The sequence below is a fragment of the Papaver somniferum genome, unplaced genomic scaffold (assembly GCF_003573695.1).
Source record: "Papaver somniferum cultivar HN1 unplaced genomic scaffold, ASM357369v1 unplaced-scaffold_12, whole genome shotgun sequence".
Lineage (NCBI taxonomy): Eukaryota > Viridiplantae > Streptophyta > Magnoliopsida > Ranunculales > Papaveraceae > Papaver > Papaver somniferum.
Window position 1 is genome coordinate 840490 of NW_020621047.1, and position 6588 is coordinate 847077.

At 37.4% G+C, this 6588-nt stretch overlaps 1 long non-coding RNA gene across 7 annotated transcripts; it reads left to right on the top strand.

Moving 5' to 3' along the window:
• The first annotated feature begins 1471 nt into the window (after positions 1-1471).
• Positions 1472-4642, top strand: LOC113330949. Of its 7 annotated transcripts, none has more exons than XR_003350588.1 (10): positions 1472-1596; positions 1720-1764; positions 2123-2350; positions 2472-2616; positions 2694-2924; positions 3017-3118; positions 3208-3305; positions 3841-3936; positions 4014-4109; positions 4376-4642. It is a non-coding gene; the product is annotated as an uncharacterized LOC113330949 (long non-coding RNA). The 7 variants fall into 7 exon arrangements; XR_003350589.1 differs by having other exon boundaries at positions 2472-2567; XR_003350590.1 differs by having other exon boundaries at positions 2123-2204; positions 2303-2350; positions 2472-2924.
• The last annotated feature ends 1946 nt before the right edge of the window (positions 4643-6588 follow it).

The window sequence follows — 6588 nt, forward strand, 5'->3', positions numbered from 1 at the left end:
TGTTAAGAATTTTCATCGACTTTTCATCCTCTACTGGAAATAGATCTTGAAGAACATACACTGCTGATTATAAATTTCAAAAATGCTAAAAACGAATCGAAATAACGATATTCGTTCTCTTCGGAGATAAAAACTAATGAATCAGAACGAAATCTCTGCAAAAAGAAAACGAAAATAGATCTGAAAAAATAAACCCTACTTTCGCCAGAGCCGAGAGAAAGAAAGAAGAGAGAGAAAGTGAAAACGAAAATGAAACCGACAAGATAATCTATAGGTAGTTTTATTACATATATATACTAACGGGCAGTCTTGGTATTGTTATAATTATTTTGGATAATATTTTTATTGTTAAGCCCTGAATTCTAAAGTTCTGGGCCTAAAAATATCAAAATATTAAACAATGGGGTTGATAGTGAAGGATCCATTTTATGGGGCTTCTCTATATTGCACCCATATAGTAGGGGGTTCTAGTATTTTTCACTTTTAGAAACTACATAATAGACCTGTAATTTCCTACCCAAGCCGGGTGGAAGTATATTTTTCTTTTTCTTTGTCCATGAGATCTCAACAAGCTAGGGCCGACCCATATCTGATGTAAATGCAAGTTTCCCAGTCCTTACAAAGATTTCAGACAGAACAACTAATAACATCAGGGACAGCTAATCAGTTAACTACATAAATTGTTGTGAACTCCCCAAATAAATGCTTGAGATTCAGCATAACTGTACACGGATCAATCCATTTTGGAGGGCGTAAAGGGTGCAGTACTTGAAGGTCATGTTTGAGATCACCAGTTCACTCAAGTCGAGGAACACAATCTGATGAGAACGGGTATAGTTCAGAGTTCCATTTCTGAACATGTTCCACCATGGCACCATGCACTCTCTTGAGTCTTGACCATCCAGATACTTATGATCACCTGGCTGCAAAAACACTTCGAAACATTCTTTGCCCTCAGCTGCCATGTAATACCATTTATAAGCTCGAATATATAACTAAACAGCTTAGATATACCAAATCCTTGAATATACAATATACAAGCTTAGATATACCAAATCCTTAAATATACAATATACAACCGATTTAGGATTTCTCTTACCATCCATTAAGTATCGAAAAAAATAATCCATCACTACAAAACTAAGGGTTTCTAGGGACTGCCATTTCTTAAAAAAACGTCCCTAGAAAGTAATAATAGGGACAGTCCAACTCTAGCCGTCCCTAGTGATGTATATTTGGGACGGCAGGCACAAAACCATTCCTGTTGCTCTATTAGTAGGGACGATATGCATCTGAGCGTCACTACTGGTCTACTAGTCGGAACGAATCTTCTAGCCGTCGCAAATAAGCAGGTTCATCCGACGGTTGTGGTTATATCGTTGGTAATTTAACCATCTTACCCCCGAAACCATAATGAAACATTTTCCTTTTTTTTTTTCTTTTTTTTTTGAAAGAATCCCAATCTTTTCTTTGTTCTTCTTCGATAATTTTTTCCCAATTATCTATCTTCATCTTCTTCCTCTTCTGCTGTAAAAACTTCCCCTGTGAGTGGTTTCTCGATCTAGGTCTCAAATTGGTTTGTGTTAGCATTTCTCAGTTAAATCTCTTTCTCCTTCTCTTTGAATATCACGTAGATTTATTTTTAGGGTTTGCAAATTGGTTTCAAGATTGGTTTTAGTGAAAAATCTCACTTTTGTTGTATGTGGTTTTTGATTTTAGGGATTGAAAAATCAGAACCTCCATCGATTTTGGATTTGAATTCAGGTAAATTCTTATATCAAATCTCAATTATAAGACACGATATGAGCAATTAGTGATTTGTTCAACAAATTACTAATACTGATATGGAAATCTCTCTTTCATTTCCCTAAAAATGTTTACAAATAAGCTTATTTACATTGATTTGTGTTAGTGCTCTAAAAATGTTTCCCAAAACCATTCCTCAGGTAACCTTAGGGCAATTTTTTTTTTGTTAATTTACGTATTATTACATGATTTAGGCACATGCATGATGGTATGACTTCAATTCTCGTGTTGGGATGGATATTTACATATATTATTGGCACATTTACATGTTTGGATTGTTTGGTTTAACACTGAGGTTAATGGTTGTGTATTGTAGTGAGTTTGATGGGTTGTTTTTGGATTACTCGTGGCAATGTGGTAATCAGGACACCATGGTAAAACTGTTGGAGCTGGCTGAGGTGGGTTTAGCTCATCTTCTTACCGATTTTTCTTTTGGAGGAGACGGATTGATAGTTTTCAGTAGTTTTGGTGGCACTACTCTATGTTTACACTGTAGGCAGCACATCTCAAAGAAAAAATTGGCAAAATGTATAGCGGAGAACATGTAAGTTGACATCCATATTGACTATTCAAATCCAGTTTAGAATATTGAAGTTTAGTTAGATTATTGGCAACCTCAAGCTCGTAATGCTATTTCAGTTCTGATTGTTGCATGGTGCCAACAGATAAACAACACTGAGGATAGATCTGTTCTCCATGTGGCTCTACGTGCTCCAAGAGATGTTGTTATGTCCAGTGATGGGATAAATGTAGTTCAAGAGGTTTGGAAGGTTTTCGACAAGATCAACGAATTCAGTGAAAAAATTTGCGGTGGATCTTGGATAATGCTAGTTTAAATTTGTATTGATACGTCTTGATTTTAATCTTACACTTATAAATATTGATAGGAAAGTTTGACAGACTGGAGTCACGGGGAAGGCATTGAAAGATGTTGTAGCTGTTGGAATTGGAGTCACGGTTATTTGTTGCAAGAAGGTTTAATTCACTCACACTCTAATTCTCTAAGTCGCAGAAATCCTCAAGATCAACCTTCGTGGTTTCGTGATTGCCGAGTTGTGGATGTTGTGAACATGCTGCCCACTCCGAAAGGTGGAACCATGGAGCTGCTATACATGCAGGTTGGTCCTACTCGTTTGACACATATACTTGTTCTAAGGACATAAATATTGACTTGCCTAATAGATTTTTGAATGTTTGATAACTTCTCTAGTTGTATTTCCCAACAACATTGGCTCCTGCTCGTGACTTCTGGTTGCTGCGCTATAAGAAGAGGATGATGTTATAGTTAATCCATTCGTTTTGAGTTGTAACAGTGAGCTTCTTCCACGATCATGCACATTATATCTCTAGTTTTTTGTGACACTGTGCAGTTAATATAGCATTGGTATTGTATTTATGCAGGTCTTGCAAAGCCATCCCCTGCGATTGAAACATTTTGTACCAGCATATGATCTTGATATGGACTTTGTTCTTGGTGTGGGAGGATATGATATGGATAGGTCAGTGAACTATGTTAGTTCCAGCATTTGTTCTTCTCATTCTATACACGAATAGGCTTCTCCTGGTTTTTCATTTTACTTGCAGATTAATGTTCTTAACCGGTTAAAGATGTTTCCACTTATATATAATCATCTGTTTTGAACCATTATTTGTGTTTGTTATGTTACATTCATAATATTTGATGAGTTTTTGCTTCCAGCATTTGTTTTATATAAGTTTCAGTCACTTTTCAGGTGAGTTCTAATTACAAAAGGATGCTATTTTACTTTTGATTGGAGATATTAGTTCGTTGTATTGTAATGGAGGGTGATTTCACAACTCTTTTTGTACCCCAATCATATCTCCGTGAGCACATTGTCAATCTCCCTGAAAACTGAAACTATCATTTCTGTATCTATTTCCTTAAGCAGCTCGAACCTCGAAGACACTAACATCTCCTCTGAACATAGCTAAACGTCATCTAAGAGATGTGGATTCTTTATTCGTAAACTTTTTAGGCATTTAAGTCCACTAATTTATTTTGTTTTGAAACAGGAGTTAGGGGCTAAGAATAGAGAAAGTAGTGCCAAACAAACTGTTCAACACAGTGACACACTGGTGGCTCCAAGCCACATGGAATACGCAAAATTGGTAAAGCTTCGAGTCATCTCTGTTTTTCGCAGTTGTAATACGAATTGGCCTAACTTTTGAAATTGATTTACTTGTAGGGTCGAATGGAGATGTGGAAGCATACTGGCAGTTCGATGGAAATTTTGATGCCATGTGCCAACGATATGGGCCTTATCCCAAATGTTCTAATTGAGGTGAGTTAGAACTTCTCCCAAGGCATAACGCAAATTGGAAATGAAAACACCCATAAATAGTATGCAAGTTAAGATACCATTTGATTAGTTGTTGTCAGTAAATAATTCCTGTTACAACCTGAGATGCTGATAATATGGTTCTAGGAATTTTATTGTGTTCAACTTTCACTCTACGGTGAGGTGAACTTATCTAGGTTAAATGCTTTGGTTTCGTTCTCCATGTACATCGATCGATGACGTTCTTTATTAACTTTGGTTTGTTGCAGAATTTCGACGATGATAGATGGTATGAATCAAATGGTAAGGAGTAATAAAGGGTCGTTCTGGAGCAGGAGCAATCAAATACATTTCTAGTGCAGATAGTGCACGGTTTACGTCCAAGTTGTGTACAACTTTGGTAGTCTGAGAACATCACCTTTTGATTGTTTTTGCGGAGTTTTTTCTTTTGTCGTATGAGATTTATTATTCCAAATATTTGAATCATTTTTGTGAACAACTTGATTTCATGAATGAGAATGTTTTTTGGGACAAAATACTGTGTGAATAAATGTTCAAAAGGGTAAAGGGAAAGGCATCCTGCCAAAGAAACTAAGAAAGCTCATTTCCAATTTTTAAAATTTAGGAACGCTTTACTGGCGTTGCTATTATCTGTGCGACCGTTGAAGTTAGCCCCTAGGGACGGTTTTATAGCTGTCGAGAAAAGTATTTGGGACGGATTCCAAAACCGTCCCCACATCATAAAGTCGTCCCTAATAGTATTGCTGACGGTAAAGTTAAACCGTCCCTAGAAGGCAAAGCCTTCCCTAAAAGTATTAGCGATGGTGGAACAGGGAACGGTGAGAAAACCGTCCCTTTGGGACGACTTTTAGCTTTTTGTGATGATTTTTTGGCCGTCCCAAGAAGCCTTCTGTTTTGTAGTGCATATATATTGTACTAATGAATGCAATACATTACTGAAAACAAAACATATACTATTGAGAGAAATGGTAAGATATAAACAATATCATGAACACGCATAGGGACACCAGTTAAATGCGTAAAAATGAATTCCCAATTTGAAAAACTACATGGCCCAGGCCCGGTTCCGGAGCCAGTCAAATTGTGCTCCAGCACCGAGTGGAAATTTTTTAAAGTTCACATGGGCTTGTTGTTTTATGGCCTGATATTTGTAGGTAGTTCAAAAGTTTTAAAAAGATTTTTGTTAAAGAAAGAGAAAAATGTGATCCGAGGAGAGCAACAACTGTAATTGACTCACTGACTAGGGTGAACCACATATTTACTCCCGAGTTGGACTATACTACCCTTATTAGCCAAATGCTTTTGGCACATGATAAAAATAAAACAAAACCTTATCTCTCATGGTCATCTTTTTTGTTCCGAAAAAAAATCACGGATCATAAAATTAACTTTTTTTCGTTTTTAAAATCTGTGTTATCCGTAACAAACAAGATAATAACGAGGACGGAATATGTGATCTATACTATTATACGCAAATTAACCCTACATAATTTTGATTACCGTCTTTGCACTACATCTTGTGTCCTAAAACTAAAAGGTGTTTTATCTTCCTATTGTAATGGATCGTGGGTTTGAAGTCCTAATGTCGCAGACGGAGCTTCATCTCCATATGGTAATGGAATTGTGGGTTTGAAACAAGTTGTTTGTGGGTGAAAACCGTTTCTGCTGATTTTGGTAATTTCGGGTGTGTGGGTGAGAAACGAATCTAAACCCCAAACAATGTAATGCACGGGAGTACTTTTGATTCGAGAGATTAATCTATACAATCCTGGTCTAAACCAAGAAATGGCCATTCCAGGCTTGCTTCGGTCACAAAGTGAAGGAGAAGGGTTGGTTTTAGGGAGAGAAGCGGAGCGAGTGTTGAGACCAGAATAGCTGATTCTGAAGGTGTTGTTTGTTTTATGACTTGTATCGGAAGTAGAACTGGTTAGCAGAATGGAAAGCTACCAGGTGATTTCTAGATATTGTGTTGTATTCTTCTCTTGACCAAAACTTGTTGTTTGGTGGAAATAGGTGAGACCTATTTATACAAGTTGCAACAAAACATACCCTGGTCTCGTAAGAAGTGGAAACGATTGAGTGGTGGAAGAAGGGAGTAACGGGTAACGCCTGGAAGTTATGTTTCCATAATGAAGGATACATTTACACCATTACTTCTTGCCATTGCTAACCGCCCCGCTTTATGAAACTTTCCTGCAACGGGCGTATTGCACGACCCACGATGTAAAACGCCAGACCAATACACTGATGAGTATCCCCCAGTTTGTGACATGTTTTGACGTATCGAGTGTTTTCGTGTAAAACGTGTAGCAATTTTCTACGTGTGGCAAGTTAAAATTGAGGGGCTTGCCGCAGGCAAATAGCATGTGATGTTAGGCTCGTTTTGGCTAGTCGCCTAAAATTTGTCACGAGCTCACCGGCTCGGTGGCGAACTTCGATGGCCGAGATCGCATCTTATAAA